The 17,390-nt window shown below is 44.5% G+C and overlaps 1 protein-coding gene across 1 annotated transcript in view; it reads left to right on the top strand.

Moving 5' to 3' along the window:
* Positions 1-17,048, top strand: part of LOC309533262 (uncharacterized protein) — a 464,396-nt gene extending 447,348 nt beyond the window's left edge. The window contains exons 13-17 of the mRNA XM_082224621.1: positions 6,843-6,991; positions 8,288-8,564; positions 11,062-11,175; positions 14,836-15,015; positions 16,777-17,048. The gene's annotated coding sequence lies outside the window, so the exon portion shown is untranslated. The remainder of the gene's footprint in view (positions 1-6,842; positions 6,992-8,287; positions 8,565-11,061; positions 11,176-14,835; positions 15,016-16,776) is intronic.
* Positions 17,049-17,390: the final 342 nt, after the last annotated feature.

Here is a 17,390-nt window from a genome sequence, read left to right as displayed (position 1 = left end):
AGCTTTGTAAGAACAGCTAAGCGTTTCCTCTGGAGTTGTTTTCAGTGCCTTTGTCAGCTGATTACATGGTCTTTTATAATTTCTCATCTACGGAATAGAGCTATTTGCTTGTGGATTATTTGAAAGACACAGCCTTACGCACAAGAAAAACAATTTTTTAAAAAGTGAAGTGATTTCGTTGATTACATCAAACTTTGGTTAAACGTTTTTTTTCAGGGCATGTGCCTTAAAGGAGTGTTTCTATCTGGAGGTGGGATGGAAACCTTGCCTTTTTGTGAGTTTCTTTTTGCCACAAATCCACAGTTCGACATTTAATTGTGTGGATTTGGTTTGCCAGAGGACTCCAGTGGTTCATTTCATGCCTAGGTATGAATTAGAGTTGCTCGCAGCCATATTGCCCTTGAAGTGGAATTTTGAGGCGAGTGCAAGCAATTCTTGTTCAGGTGGAACATTTGAGGAGTTTCAAAGGGAGGAGGAAGAATTCTGATCACAGCAGCAAAATCGCTCAGTATGATTTTGAACAGTGGCATGTTGAAAATTCATCCTGAAAATTTACCTCACCATTCTCCATCAACGAATGAGACAAGAAATTGTATTCAAAAATTAGGGAAAGGGAGAGAGAAAAAAATAGATGAGCTCCTCAAGGATGGGGTGCCAGGGTCTCTGCTGTGTCTACCTTACTTCTGAGGTGTCTGATGGGTGTGGTATTTCCTTTATTTCATTCTACAAATCATCTCACCAGTGGTTTGCACACGGAAGCTTTCCTGGGTGATAGGCCAGGGATATTACCATCATAAGGTTAACTTCTCTGATGGGACTGTTTCATTTTTTTAAATAAAATATGTATTATTATTTTTTGAAATATAACAGTAAAAATGAAAAAAAAGAAAAATACAAAATAAGAACAGTTAAAAACATACATTTTTTCTTTTACTTATTTTCTTTTAGCTTATTTCCCGGACCTCCTCATACCTCCCTTTTTTGTATTCCACTTCAATTTATTGGTTCAGCAAATCCTTACCATTAGATTTTAACCCATTTATAACCCTTTTTTCATATTCTCTTAAATCATTACAGCTGGAAACCCCTTAGTTGCTATCCAACATCATTCTATCATTCATTAATTTTACAATATTTCTGTAGATAGTCTTTAAATTTCTTCCAGTCTTCTTCCACTGACTTTTCTCCCTGGTCTCGGATGGGACTGTTTCAGATCAGTGGCCTGGGCAGCCATGGCTGAGGCTGCAGTCCTATACCCTGCTTACTTGGGAGTTTGTGCCACTGAACTGAACAGAGCTCACTTATAAGACTGCTCTGGCAAGATCTTAAAAACGACTCTCGTGCTGGAGGGCACTTCTATAGCACCATCCATAAAGTATGCCACTGTTTTTAGAATTATTTATTTATTTATTTTTATATACATCCCTTCATCTGAGGATCTCACGGCTGTTCACAGGATAAAATACAGAATAAAACCACAAAGTACATAATAAGAACAAAACAACCCCCGCTCCCACCTTATCACACGGTTGCCCCCTTGTTAAATCCTTTTCTTGTCAAAACACTGTTGTCCCCTCTTGGTGAGTGATATCCTCTATGGATGCTGTCTACTCTACTTTTTTTTTAATAAAAAAAGGCAAGCAGCCATGTGTTCATCACAAGTCTACCCCTTGTGCAGCATGCCTGGCACTTCCCCCATTCATTATCTGAGGACTGGATTTCACAGCACAGGATGTTGATCAGGATGGGCATGGATATGGTATTGAAGGGAAATTGCAGACTTTCAAATACTTTTCTCAAAGGGGATTTAGCATTGAAAGGTGGCTTAAAAAAGGTAAAGGTAAAGGGACCCCTGACCATTAGGTCCAGTCGTGGCTGACTCTGGGGTTGCGGTGCTCATCTCGCTTTATTGGCTGAGGGAGCCGGCGTACAGCTTCCGGGTCATGTGGCCAGCATGACTAAGCCGCTTCTGGCGAACCAGAGCAGCACAAGGAAACACTGTTTACCTTCCCGCCGGAGCGGTACCTATTTATCTACTTGCACTTTGACGTGCTTTCTGCTAAGTTGCTTTACTCTGTGCTAAATTGTAGTCATCAATTTTGGGACTCGACAGCAGATTTGCATTTCTCTGTTTTATTCAGCAGTTCTTACCACTTAACTCATCCATAATAGTCCCTGAGCACAACTCAACACCAACTTGATCCTCCCCTCCATTCATGAAATATTTCCTAGGACATGCTGAATATTTCCATAGGGGCTGAATATTTCCATACGGACCCATTTGGACTACCAATGGCATAGGCCAGATTCGCACTAAATGGGCAACTTGAGTTTACTAGATTTAAATATATGAATTGTGCCTGGTACTGAGTTGTGCTCATCTTTCAAAGAGACAGGAATGCAAGCAGGAAACTTTCCCACATAAATATTAAAAGCAATTTCAAAAAAGCACAACAAAATCAGTGCCTTTTCTTAAAAAGCAGAACTAATCTAGCTCTGTAAAATGATTCAGTCAAATTTAAATCCCCCCAGCAGAATATTGAGTGACTGCACACTCAACTAATGAAACACAAGGTCGGGGGATTACATTGTAGGAACAACTCTCTGTGCCTAATCATGCCCGGAGGCCAGGATGTAAGAGGCCAACTACTTCTGAAAGCTGATGGACCTCTTTGATAGCATCCCATTCCTGCTCTTGCCTGGGCAGTCTTTTTGCACTTTCTGATCACTAGGGCTAACGTAAATAAACAATAGCTTCAGTTGCACGGACTGGAGCTAAGTATGTATGACAGGGAATAGAAAAATCTGGGATTTAGGTCCACCACTCTTACACCGACTTCTGTCCAGCTTCAAGGTAGCGGGGAAGGTAGAATTAGGCACAGTACATCCTATCATATCATTAAGGTAAAGGTAAAGGTCCAATCGTGGCAGACTCTGGGGTTGCGGCGCTCATCTTGCTTTACTGGCCGAGGGAGCCGGCATACAGCTTCCGAGTCATGTGGCCAGCATGACAGCCGCTTCTGGCGAACCAGAGCAGCGCACAGAAACGCTGTTTACCTTCCCACCAGAGCGGTACCTATTTATCTACTTGCACTTTGACGTGCTTTGGAACTGCTAGGTTGGCAGGAGCTGGGACCGAGCAACAGGAGCTCACCCCGTCCTGGGGATTCAAACCGCCGACCTTCTGATCGGCAAGTTCTAGGCTCTGTGGTTTAACCCACAGTGCCACCCGCGTCCCCATATCATTAGTGTCTAATTAACGCATATGTGAAGGGTGTGACCCTTGGCAGATGTAATTGTCCAGCATTTTGGAGCTTGAGTGAACATGGAAGGTTCTTAACTCAAGATGTTGAACCAAACAGTTGGTTGGCACCGAGCAAAACTCCATAGGGAGAGCATTTCTTTGGAAGGATATGATCTTGAAAAGAAGCATCAAAGTCACTCAAATAAATCAGTGAAAGCACTCCATCCAATTTGTAAGAATATAAGAAGATCCCCGGTGGATTTAAGTAGTGCAGTGCTCTACCTAGTCCAGCATCCTTTCCCCCCCAGTGGCCAATCAGATGCCTCTGGGAAGTACGCAGAGAAGAGATGAAGGTAACAGCCTTGTCACACTGGTGTTTTCCAAGTATTCAGAGGGATAATGCTTCAAATTCTGGAGCCATCATGAGGGGTAGTCATGGATAGCTTTATACTCCTCGTTTTACTTGTTTAATCCCCTTTTAAAGCCGTCTCATTTGGTGGATATCGCCACATCTTGTGGCAGCGAATCCCATAAATTAATTACGGAATCGTTCTTTTGTTAAGTGTCTCTTGAGCAGAATGGCCAAACGCCAAAGGTCTTCTCAGGAGGATAATATACATGCGAGCAGCCAACCCCCCTGGCCCCTGGGAGGTGGCAAATGTCATTGCATTATGATTATTATTGTCTTTGCAATTTTCTCTGCTTCTTGGACAGCAGTCCTCCTTAAATGAAAACTTCTGTGGCCTAGTCTAGTTTTTAAAAATGAGGTTGTTTTTTGGTTTTTTTTTAAAGTCACTGGCAAAAGATTGCAGCAACTGTTACTAAGGCCTTGAGCTCGGATCTGCCCATACCTGTCCAACAGTAAACAGAGCAACATGGGAGGACTTAGGGCTAGCTGAACACCTTGGTCACACGCTAAGCAAACTACCAACAGGTGTGCTTGCAGAACGGGCTCTCCATCAGCGTCCTGTCATGCATAAAATGTTTATCCAATTTGTCAAGCTAATCTTTCCTCAAATAAGACGAGGGTCTAGGCCCCAGGAACAACCAGAATTCAGGTGGTATAAAGTAACTCTCTCTCTCTCTCTCTCTCTTTTTCTCTCTGTTCCTCCCCCCCCCCCGCCCCTCCACAACTTATTCCCCCCTCCCCCCTCTTAATCGCTGTGTCAATGTTTCCTCGGCTTTAAGCAAACCAAAAGTCATTATATCATCTGTAATGGGAGATATCTTTTGACTGGGGTAGCTGATTTGCCAGCTAACTTCAAAATCCTCCTAAAGGCGCTTGTATCTCTTCCCAAATACACATTCGCAGATGTTCCACAAAGTCAGGTACATCAATGACCTGACAATTTGTTTGACTAGCCGCGGATAATGGCTCTTTGATGGCTAAATTGGGGGGGGGCATGTGTAAATAAAATAGATGCTGAAGTTAGATCCCTAGTGCTGGTTTGCCATGATGAATGGGTGAGACCAGTGGCCCGTACGGGGTGAGTGACTCAGCATTTCAACTGTAGACACTGAGGAGGTCATTTGCAGGAACATTCACGGACAGGGCATGGTAGTGACATACAACCACTCTTGCCAGGACTGGCAACCACAGGAAATCTGCAGGTGTAGCATTTATTGCCGGATCTGACACTCAACATCCTGAGGACCCCGGCTTCTATTTGTTTCTAGAAAATAGGTTTCTAGACCACATGGCTGCAGAAATAGGCTTTAACCTCAGATGTGTGACCTGAGGCCCAGGAGCCAAATTCTACCTTTCAGGCGTCTCCATCTGGGTCTCACGACTCTCCCCAGGCCACACCTCCTTCTTAGCCACACCCACTTTCTCCAAGCTAATCGTCTCACCGAACCTGTTTTGCACCCTCCTGTATATATATTTTTTTGCCTGGCTGGAATGCATCCTAGCACTCTTTCTTGCTTGGGTAGAGGATAGAGAGGGGCAAGTGAGTGTGGGTAGAAACTAGCCTACTGTGCAAAGGTGAAATTTACACCAACTGCTCCTCCCCCTTTGCCTTTGGCTCTGCCCACCACTCACATGTGGCCCCTGGGAGGCTGCTCAGAAAGGGACAAGGCCCCTAGTCTGAAAAAGCTACTGCACCCTGTTTTAACTACCGTATTTTTCACTCTATAAGATGCACCAGACCACAAGACGCACCTAGTTTTTGGAGGAGGAAAACAAGAAAAGAAAAAATATTCTGAATCTCAGAAGCCAGAACAGCAAGAAGGATCGCTGCGCAGTGAAAGCAGCAATCCCTCTTGCTGCTCTGGCTTCTGTGATAGCTGCGCAGCCTGCATTCGCTCCATAAGATGCACATACATTTCCCCTTACTTTTTAGGAGGGAAAAAGTGAGTCTTATAGAGCAAAAAATACGGTAATATGTGGGCATCAGGTGCACCAACTCTAGGAGGCAGAGGTGTCGCCAGGGCCCTCAATGTTCCTTAGCAGGGGGCTCAGCCCCTCAATATGGAGGGTGCAGAGGAGGTCGAACCACCGAGCCAAGCGCAGGGCAGCAGCAAAGAGAGGTTCCTCCTGAGCATGGGAGAAGAGGAGCCATGGCCGTTGGAGCTGCATAGCACTGGGCAAGGCTTCCTCCCAATGACATGTCTCCACCTGGTGTCTCCTCCCCGCACCCCATCTTTAGGCCAAGGCAGTACCTCTGGTGGGCATGGCAAAATGTCCAAACCTTGAAAAGACTTCTAGGATTTCTGCTATCATTCAGTGAGGTTTCCGTGCTCTGTAAATCATTGTTCCATCTGTTCATGATGCCCAGAAGCAGAATGTGTTATGCGAAGGAAAGATGAATAGGCAAGGTGTCATCTAATCTGCATAATTTATTCAGTGCACAGAATTTATTCAGTGCACAGAATCCAGCTTTTACAGCAGGCTCTAGATTACCTCAGTACAAGTTTGAAAAGCGCACTGCAAAATTAACGCAGCCTCACCTGTCTGTAACCAACACAATTTGATAAAAGAATATGCCTCAGAAAATGGGGGTTGCACTTCCAGTTATTACAGCGAGCCCACCTCCAAGAGATGAATCCTCAATTTATTCACATTTTCCCTTTAAAAAAGACAATTACATGGGGGTGTGATTGATTTGCCTGGCACTTCACACACCTGCCTTCCTGAGCCACTCCCCCTTTCCCAGCACAGGTGAACTTCCAGCTCATTTCATCCCATTTAATACATTTGTACACTGATGTCCTTTGAGGGGTGAGAAGTGCAATTAAAATAGCCATTAAAAAGTTTTCAAAACAAGGAAGAAAAGCAGACAAACACAATACAAAATGCATACTGAACTGCCACTAAGCAAGGGCAAACCCTGGCCATGTAGGAGCGTTACCACTGACGATTCAAACTGCAAGCTGTGTTCAGCATGGTGGCATGAATATCCACCCCTTCTTTCCTCCTCTCTTTTTCTCTGCCTTGGCTTTCTGAATTTCACTTGGCAAGTAACAGTAGAATTTTCGCTGGCAGTGATTGACAGCTTCTGGCACACGCAATTCATTTGATTTAGCTTCTGATTTATGAGTGATAACACCCTCGAGGGCGTGTCTGCCTAAAGACAATATTCATCTTTTTCTTTGTCAGGTAACATCATTCTGCCTTGTTTTCGCGATCCTTCTGAAGTGTATGCTCTATTCTCTGCTGCTGCTGTTTGGCGTACATCATTCTGAAAGATCCTAAAGAGCTATAAGTGCAATCCTATGCCTATTCTGAAGCAGGCTCCCTTGGGTTCAGTAAGTACCCCTCTGCTCTGCCTCCACAGTCAGAGGCTGTAATCACATTCATTTCAATGGGTCTACTCTAAGTAAAACACAGTGGACTACCACCCCATTATGCAAGTATTTTAACTTGAAGTGAAGCAGATTTGTTCCCCAAAGTTCTCCTCTGTGAATTCTGATCAACAGCATCTGTGTGTTCAAATACTCAGAGAATAGCCAGCTTGGGAACCCAACTGGGATGAGCGATCGGGCTAGGAAGGTAAGGGAAATAAATGAAGAAATAAATATTAGCCATGCACTCACAGAATATTTTATATTCATATTTTATATTCATATTTTATTTCATAAGCTGATGGTTTATCATCTGCTTGCTGAGAACTAACATACCATAGCATTTAAGCTGTTGCCCTATTATCACTCAACTGGGAAATTAGGTCCCTTTACACTCCATGGGGCTTACCTCCGAGTAAACACATATATCATTCCACTTATTTGACATTGATTGATAGATGACATGCAATGGTATTTAGTACACTTGGTATGTCATACTATATGCTGTCTTTGATAGGGGTCAGTCTGTGAGTTTTCATATTTGATGCCTCTCCAACTGCAGAAAGATGGAAAGATGCCAGCCTAAAGCAGTTAAATACACACACACACACACACACACACACACACACACAGTGGTACCTCAGGTTAAGTATTTAATTCGTTCCGGAGGTCCGTTCTTAACCTGAAGCTGTTCTTAACCTGAAGCACCACTTTAGCTAATGGCGCCTCCTGCTGCTGCCGCGCCTCCGGAGCATGATTTCTGTTCTCATCCTGAAGCAAAGTTCTTAACCCAAGGTAATATTTCTGGGTTAGCAGAGTCTGTAACCTGAAGTGTATGTAACCTGAAGCATATGTAACCCGAGATACCACTGTGTCTGTGTGTGTGTGTATGTGTATGTGTATATATATATTCATAAAAAATCTGAATTCCAGATATGTCACATCTGAAAGACATACCTTTGGCTGGATTAAGCTACTAAAACTAGAATCATCTCAGAATTTCAAAGTAACTTGAAGAGGATGAAGCTTAGAATTCAAGTGTTTGGAGGAGATAGAATCAAGAAGTTATGAACAAAACTCTGCTGTCGAGTCTGTTTTCCTAAGCCATCCGCTGGAGTTTTCCTCTACATGTCCCCTTGTATAGGTCAGGCCGTCCGTTCATTGTTGGCAGAGAAAAGATTCTTTTCCTCGTGTTTTGTGTTTGAGTTTCCTTTATCCTCTGTGTATCATCGTGGACCCTTGTTTGTATCGTTTGTGCAGCGCACGACTCCACATCCAAGAGGTTTGTTAGCAAAGGAGACGTGAACTATGAACACACTGCCCTGACATTTTAGGTAAGAGAAACAGGATCATACAATTCTCTCGGGACCAGCCGCAGACTTACGAGCGAGCCTCTTCAGTATGAAACTCAGGTGTAATTGAGCATGCACAAAGGACGGGCAACATGAAACCCATGAGAATTGTGTCCGAAAGCCCTGCTGCAAGCAGGATTTCCACAGAATTTCCAGCTCTTCGTCGAGATCCTGCTTGAGATTGGGTGGATGAGGCAGAAAACAGAGGGGAATTCTGTGCAATGTGCCTAATACTGATGGATCAGACCATTGGTCCATATAGCTCAGTCTTGTCTACACTGGCAGCTCTCTCTAGGGTTTAAGGCATGAGTCCCTTCTAGAGGGACCTGGAAAAGCTGGGGATTGAAGCTTCTGCACTCAAAACAGCTGCTGTACCAGGAAGGATAGGGAACGCGCATGGCGCTGTGGGTTAAACCACAGAGCCTAGGACTTGCCGATCAGAAGGTCGGCGGTTCGAATCCCTGCGACGCGGTGAGCTCCTGTTGCTCGGTCCCTGCTCCTGCCAACCTAGCAGTTCAAAAGCACGTCAAAGTGCAAGTAGATAAATAGGTGGAAAGGTAAACAGCGTTTCCGTGCGCTGCTCTGGTTCGCCAGAAGCGGCTTAGTCATGCTGACCACATGACCCGGAAGCTGTACGCCAGCTCCCTCGGCCAATAAAGCAAGATGGGCGCCGCAACCCCAGAGTCGGCCACGACTGGACCTAATGGTCAGGGGTCCCTTTACCTTTACCAGCAAGGGTGCCAACTTGAATAAAATATTTGCTGGGGGGAGGCAGGTAAACCCCGCTTTGCATAATCGATCACAATACACAGTGCATGCATACCATTTGAATGGCAAGGTCCATCAATTTTGGGAGGGCCCAGCCCCTTCAAATATTTTATTGGGGGACCCGAAGGGACCTTAGCCCTAGAGGTTAGTTCCTATGTGGACCAGTATGGCTTTATCATGCTAGTCACACATGCCGAGGCTCAGGCCCTGTGTGTTGTGATCTGGGGGTGTACAAGTGTGCTACCCCCACACTTAACAACATGGGAACCTTCGGACTTCCCCTGCCCTGTTTTCCTTCCTTGACTAGGGGCCTGGCTGCAGACTTGCATTTTTATAACCTGGCCAGAGAGCTGTATGGAACCCTGTTAATAAGCACGATATGTTACCTGGGCTTATTCGTTTATTTATTTAAAAGAATTTGTATGCCGCTTTTAATTATATATATAACAAAACCATTCAACTCTCTAACCCAGCGGTTCTCAACCTGTGAGTCCCCAGATGTTGTTGGACTACAACTCCCATCATCCCTGAGCTCTGCCCTTGCTAGCTAGGGGTAATGGGAGTTGTAGTTCAGCAACATCTAGAAACCCACAGGTTGAGAAAGGCTCCTCCAACCCCATTGAGGGAGCCCATGGTATAGTGTTTGGTTGGCCATATTTTAACCCATGTGACAGCAGTGTGCTGCTCTGATTGGTGCTGGTTGCCACTAGGGGTTGCTCTACACCGCAAGCATGATGGCGGCTCTCTGGTGGAATTCATTCCTCAGGGAGTTTTGACTGGTGAACTGGATGAAGACTTTTCTATTTCCCCCAAGCCTCTTTGGTTGCCAATATTTTAATGTTTTTGTTTTAAGACCACAAGAACCCTGCTGGGACAGATCAATGGGCCCCGTAGTCTCCTACCCTATTTCACTTAGCAGTCAAATGATTGTCTATGAAAAGTCCACAGGCAGCGCCTGAAGACCACAGCTTTTCCACCTGCAGCTCCCTAGTAACTAGTCTTCATTGGCATATTGCCTCTGATCCCAGGGGCTGCATAAAACTACCTTGGCTAGTAGCCAGTAAGGATTGGGGTGGGGGGTAGAGAGGAGAAGAATTCAATTTAGTTCACATTTCAATGCAAACCTACCTAATTCACACCTCCAGAAACAATGTGTGCATTGAAATGCAGATGCCCTTTGAAATTTGCAAACTTCTCCAAACTTTCTAATGCAGGTTCCCCAACTGAAATGTGCCTACGAAAAGCAGCAGCATATATACCAGAGGAAAAGTGTTCATAAACGTATACAAGTTGGTGAAAATGGGATACAAAGTGTATTGCAATGGGGAAAACAGGAGAAATTCACATCAAAATGCTAACAAATTTTAATGACGAATTTTAAAAACAAACTAATGCAGAAATGTGGCTAGTTAAACTCAAGTCGGAAGAAGTAAGAAGTTCAGGAGAAACAAAAAGTGACAGATTTGTCCATCTCCACTCACCAGAGGCAGACCTGTGTTGCATAAATTTGCCCCAAAACCTCCTTTGAAGGGTACGGTTCTCTGTGATTTTGCCCTTTTTGTGATCCATTAGAATCTAGGAGATCCAAATGAAGGGCAAAACCCAACAGGGTAGACAAATTGGTCTGCATAAGTCATAACATCCTCTAAATTTCTAGCCTGCCTCCCTCGCCCCTTTGTCATTTGTGGGGACTCGCCAAACTTAACGCTCTGCTTTGACTACGGTTGTTATCACTTTTCCTAAGGAGGGAACCACGAAGCAGCTTCAAGCAGGAAAGAAATCATAACCATTTTAAACAGATTAGATAATTGTGCTTAGCTGCCTGCCGTGTTTTCATTTATTTCTGAGCTAGAGTAGATGCATCATGTTGAGCAATACTTTCCTTCCCTCCCTCTTTCTTTTCTTTTTTTGCAGGGGGTGGTGGGAGCTGGAGGAGGAGGAGGAGGAATCACCTGCAAATACAGGCTAAGTCCTGATAAGAATCCTGAAAGTAAACAATGAATTCCTACTAATGGCTAAGTCACCAAGGTAAGATCAAGTCTAAATACACACCCTTAGTTAAATATGATTTCATTAACTCACATTACGTGGCTCTGCTGAAGTTTTTCTCCTTCTGATCCCTGTCGGGTGAATTGCACACGAGGTTGATCAATCATTTTCTGACAGCCTGTTTGCATCTGCCCCGGGTTCAAAGCAGGGCAGTCTCTGAAAGGTTTCGCTTTGCTTTGCAAGTCTCAGGCAACCACTGCTTCTTTCAGCCAGCTCCCCTTGCTGGGTCACAAGTCTGCCCTTCTCCAGGGCTAGTGCAGGCATAGGCAAACTCTGCCCCCCCCAGATGTTTAGGACTACAATTCCCATCCAGCTCTTGAATTATGGTGCTGGAGGAGACTCTTGAGAGCCCCATGGACTGCAAGAAGATCAAACCTCTCCTTTCTTAAGGAAATCAGCCCTGAGTGCTCACTGGAAGGACAGATCCTGAAGCTGAGGCTCCAAGACTTTGGCCACCTCATGAGAAGAGAAGACTCCCTGGAAAAGACCCTGATGCTGGGAAAGATGGAGGGCACAAGGAGAAGGGGATAGCAGAGGATGAGATGGTTGGATAGTGTTCTCGAAGCTACCAGCATGAGTTTGACCAAACTGCGGGAGGCAGTGGAAGACAGGAGTGCCTGGCGTGCTCTGGTCCATGGGGTCATGAAGAGTCAAACACGACTAAACGACTAAACAACAACAACAATTCCCATCATACCCTAGTTAGCAGGACCAGTGGTCAGGGATGATGGGAATTGCAGTCCCAAACATCTGGAGGGCTGGAGTTTGCCTATGCCTGGGCTAGTGAGACTGGATAGGCTTTCTTAGAGTACATCAAGGGCGTAGAAACTTAGGAAGTCAGACCAGTATAATTTACCCTGATAGGCAGCAGCTCCCCAAGGCTCCAGGCACCCTACCTGGAGATGTCTAGGATTTAACCTGCAGCCTTCTGTATACAGAACAGATGTTCCACCACAGACCTATGGCCAGCAGCCGCTGTTGAGCAATGAGAATGATTGGGCAGAAGGTGGGGAGACCAGACGGCAGGTGGAGCTGGAGCCAATGACAGGCAGTCAACTAACTCTGGTTTTGTCCCACCCCACCCCTCCACGTTGAGGTCTCCTCCTGCTGGTTCTCTATCCCTTCTGCAGGCATTACCTGGTTTCGGTGTATTTTTAATTAGCTTTTCGGATCTACAAAACAGTTCTCAGCTCCAGGATATCGTCAAACCAGCAATCGTCCTTATCCATACACAAAATAAATTGTGAAGCGTATGTAAGAATGCAAAAACCACAGGTGTATAGTAGTTCTGAAAGTTTTACTGAGGGCTGCAAGGTGGCCACATAATCACAACATCAAGTTTATGCTATATGTAATTCCTTGACCAAATCCACTCATAAGCAAGAGGGGGTTCTAGACCATGTTCCTCTTTACCTTGTTGTTGTTTAGTCGTTTAGTCGTGTCCGACTCTTCGTGACCCCATGGACCAGAGCATGCCAGGCACTCCTGTCTTCCACCGCCTCCCGCAGGCTCATGTTTGTAGCTTCAAGAACACTGTCCAACCATTTCGTCCTCTGTCGTCCCCTTCTCCTTGTGCCCTCCATCTTTCCCAACATCCGGGTGTTTTCCAGGGAGTCTTCTCTTCTCATGAGGTGGCCAAAGTATTGGAGCCTCAACTTCACGATCTGTCCTTCCAGTGAGCACTCAGGGCTGATTTCCTTAAGAATGGATAGGTTTGATCTTCTTGCAGTCCATGGGACTCTCAAGAGTCTCCTCCAGCACCAGAATTCAACAACATCAATTCTTCGGCGATCAGCCTTCTTGATGGTCCAGCTCTCACTTCCATACATCACTACTCAGAAAACAGTAGCTTTAACTATACGGACCTTTGTTGGCAAGGCGATGTCTCTGCTTTTTAAGATGCTGTCTAGGTTTGCCATCGCCTTTCTCCCAAGAAGCAGGCGTCTTTTAATTTCGTGACTGCTGTCACCATCTGCAGTGATCATGGAGCCCAAAAAAGTAAAATCTCTCACTGCCTCCATTTCTTCCCCTTCTATTTGCCAGGAGGTGATGGGACCTGTGGCCATGATCTTCGTTTTTTTGATGTTGAGCTTCAGACCATATTTTGCGCCCTCCTCTTTCACCCTCATTAAAAGGTTCTTTAATTCCTCCTCTTTACCTACAAATGAAATAAAAGTGAACTGAAATGGCCCCTGGTAACTCTTAATAATTTGCCTGTTAATTTCTCCAGAAGAGCAATATCCCAAACTTTAGTATACTAGGTTCTAATATTAGCCCCAATAGTTAATAAGTGGGGGCTAGTTGAGAGGAGACTGAGGTTGGTGGAGCAGCACCCCAATAGCCCTAATGGATCAACCAGCCCCCATTGCCCATGGCCCCTTTCACTTATTCATTATCCCTTCTGTAGGCATAGTCTGGTTTCCATACATTTAATGAGTGGCAGTGGACTACCATTATTGAAACAAAGCTGGTTGCTTTGAGGTGAGGTGGAAGTTTTCCTGTAAGTGCCATATCTGTACCAGATCATTCCCATGTTGGGCTTGTTGTATCCAGTCATAACAGTCAGAAAGGCATACATTCACAGACTTGGTGAGCAAGTGGCTAAAAAGTATTCACTGCTGCCTGAAAGGGTGCTATAACACAGCAAAGCAAGCAACACTTTGGGAATTATTATTTCCACCACATAATCCTTTGAGAACAGTGCTTTTGCGTTTCATCTGCTAACAGGTGCAGCCGCCCATTTTTCGGACGATAGGAATTACCAGTAACTGGAGCAAGGGTCTTTGTGACATCAGATGTTGTAACAACTTTCTCTAGTACAGTAAATGCAGCCTTCAGTCTTGCTCAGCATTCTGTAGCCCTTTTTGAAAGTGCTTGCAGAGGGTTTTGGTTTTTTAAAAGGTTGTCAAGTCGAATGTGTCAAACCAAAATTTGAAAGTCGGTGCATTTGCGGGGGCAGGAGAGGAGGAGGGAAACCAAGCTATTTAGAGGAGTGGGGGAGAGAAAACATCAGTTTTGGTCTTGCCCCAAACTGACAGAACACCCAAAGTAAAGACAAGGTAAAATGATCCACTCTTCTCTTGAGTCAGGACTTGAGAAAGAAGGTAAATATCCATTCCAAATGGTATCCACTAAAGCACTAAAGGCTTGCTAAACAAACAACTGTGCAATGCTGAAAATGTTCCCAAGAAGATGCAGAGGAGATGCAGAGTTAAGATGGGCCAAAGGAGCAGGTGGGGAAAGTGGGAAGCAGGTTTATTATGTAGAAAACACGTGCAACATCAAATCGCAAGTGGGATTATTATTGTGTAGCAGACTTGTACTGCTGCTGCTCAGGAATGCTAAGGAAACAAACAAACAAACAAACAAACAAACAAAAATCCATTTCAGTTTTGGAATCAGTGGATAAAACCAGTACAGCGTTGAAAAGTTCAGCACCCTGTCTTGGTTCAAAATGGGATGCACTTGAATCCAAACACAGACAAAAAAAATTGGTCAATGGTCTCAGAAACTCCCATGCAAAATATGATTATGATATTTCAAGGGGTGTCCAAATGCATTACAAATAAACAAAAAACATTTCCAAAATATATAGTAAATTTGCGTTGTACATTTATATCTTGCTGTTCTTGCATGGAGCTTTCCACACCCCAATGTTTAAATCCCAATGATCCCAATGACTAAGAGAGAGCAACTGGTCCAAGGTCTTCCAACGAGCGACAGGTTTGATACAATATTTGAACCCAGGTCTCCTGAAGTGTACTCTGCAGTCTCGCTGCACATCATGTGACTAGAGAATAGCATTGGCCGACCTTACAGGTCTGCACTCTGGGGTTCCCTGTACCCTGTCTCAATAATATGTGTGAAGTAGTGATTCAAACATGCTGTACAAATGCTGAGCATTAGTACTGATGTTTTGCCCACCACTCTATTGACGCCTTTGAGCACTAGCTGATTTGCAGCTCCCCATTTCTTGCATCCATCCCGTTCACAACACAGGTGAGTGCTGGTCAAGTCATCAGTCCAGCATAGAAGGCACTTTATGGCACACCTGAAGCAGAAAAGTTGTTGTTGTTGTTTAGTCGCTTAGTCGTGTCCGACTCTTCGTGACCCCATGGACCAGAGCATGCCAGGCACTCCAGTCTTCCACTGCCTCCCGCAGTTTGGTCAGACTCATGCTGGTAGCTTCGAGAACACTGTCCAACCATCTCGTCCTCTGTCGTCCCCTTCTCCTTGTGCCCTCCATCTTTCCCAATATCAGGGTCTTTTCCAGGGAGTCTTCTCTTCTCATGAGGTGACCAAAGTATTGGAGCCTCAGCTTCAGGATCTGTCCTTCCAGTGAGCACTCAGGGCTGATTTCTTTAAGAAGGGATAGGTTTGGTCTTCTTGCAGTCCATGGGACTCTCAAGAGTCTCCTCCAGCACCATAATTCAAAAGCATCAATTCTTTGGCGATCAGCCTTCTCTATGATGCAGCTCTCACTTCCATACATCACTACGGGGAAAACCATAGCTTTAACTATACGGACAATTGTACAGAAAAGTTACTGCCAAGCATAGTTTGCAATCTAAATTTAGACAAATGCCATCAATTTGCAGACCGGTTGGGGCACGGGGGGAAGCAGGTCTCTTGTGTGAGTCCCCTTCTTTTGAACAGGACTAGGCTGCCCACCTGTTGCAGCACCTCCCTCCCAGCAGAAATGCATCTCCCCAAAACAGTAGAGATTTGCATAAAACTTGCAAACTTTAGAACTAATTGCTATCATTTAAATAGAAATAATGGCTGCGTACACACTGTACAGTACCTTTAAAGCACATTCAAAGTACATTTTCCCATAAATAGTTCCGGGCATTGTACCCCCAACAGAGTTAACAATTCCTAGCAACCCTCAACAAACTATGCACAGTGCCCTGAATTATTTGAGGAAGAGAATGTGCTTTGAATGTGATTTAAAGGTATAGTGCATATGCGGCCTCAGGACATCTCACCATATTGGCGAAGGCTGTGGCCATGTGACCTGTCTGCTGTCCAGGTGCCAACTCTGGGTGGGCAGCTGCAAAGCCCCTCCTACTGGCTTGTTTATCTTTAAGCCAGACTTGAACTGGGCAGCCTTTCAGACGGATGGACTGCTCTGAAAAACAGGACACTGTGGCCAGTCTAAATGGACTGGTGCAGGTGATGCTGCCTGTGAATTGAACCCCAATTAGCCATACCCATCTTTAAAGATCTTTTAAACTCTAAATTCCCAGCAGCCCTTAAAACTGCAGGGGAAGTGACTCCCTGGGAATTGAGGTCATATCTAGCATTCCCCTTGGCTGTGGTGTCTGGAGCTGCGCAGGCTGTTTGCTTAGTAATCTCCTTGGCTCTGTAAGTTGTTAGGGGTAACCAAAGGCAGCTGATTTCTTAATTGTTTAAGGCAGGAAATCAGCTTCTTTCATTAGTTGCCATAATAATCTTGAGAGCAAACCAGGATTCTGCCTGAGTGAGTTTTTGATCTTCTCCCATACAAAAGAGAAGCATTTTCTTGGTATCGGCAATGAGCCTTTATCCTGAGAAAGCTGTTGTTCTCTTAATAAACAGGACAGCGGTTTGGGAACAACAACAACAACAACAATATCAGATTTCTTTCTGTACTAGGTTCAAGAACTTCTCATGTCTTGCAGTCCTGTGCCTGTTTACTCAGAAGTAAGTCCAACTGTGTCCACTGGGGACTGTTTTTGCTTATTTGTTTATACATGCATTCATACATTCAGAAATGTTTGTCCTGTTTTTCTTTCAAAAGTAAACCCAAAGCATATAGAAAAAATGCTGGAAATTATTATTTTATGACACTATTTTTAATTGTGTTTTATTTCTTGTAGGCGGCCGGGATCGGCTGTCATTTAAAATAAAATAATATAATATAATGATAAAAGTATACATAGTACACAGTGAAATTAGTAAAATCAATTTCATACAATAAAACCAAAGGCAGAAAAGGACGATTACCAGTAAGTTTGTGTTTAGGATTGCAGCTTTGGCTCATCAAACAAAAACAGGTTGTTGTTGTTTTTTCGGGGGGAACAAGAGGTGGTGAAATGTCCTGAGAGACTGAGGGAGGGGGTTGGTTTTGGTGTGTTTATTGTCCATTCTGACCAACTACCCCTTGGCAAAAAACAACGTAAATGGGGGAAGACTCTAAGCACTGTTTAAGG

This window comes from Podarcis vaucheri, assembly GCF_965113315.1.
Source record: "Podarcis vaucheri genome assembly, chromosome: 5".
NCBI lineage: Eukaryota > Metazoa > Chordata > Lepidosauria > Squamata > Lacertidae > Podarcis > Podarcis vaucheri.
The sequence above is the reverse complement of the archived record's forward strand: the minus strand, read 5'-3'. Positions and strand labels throughout refer to the sequence as shown.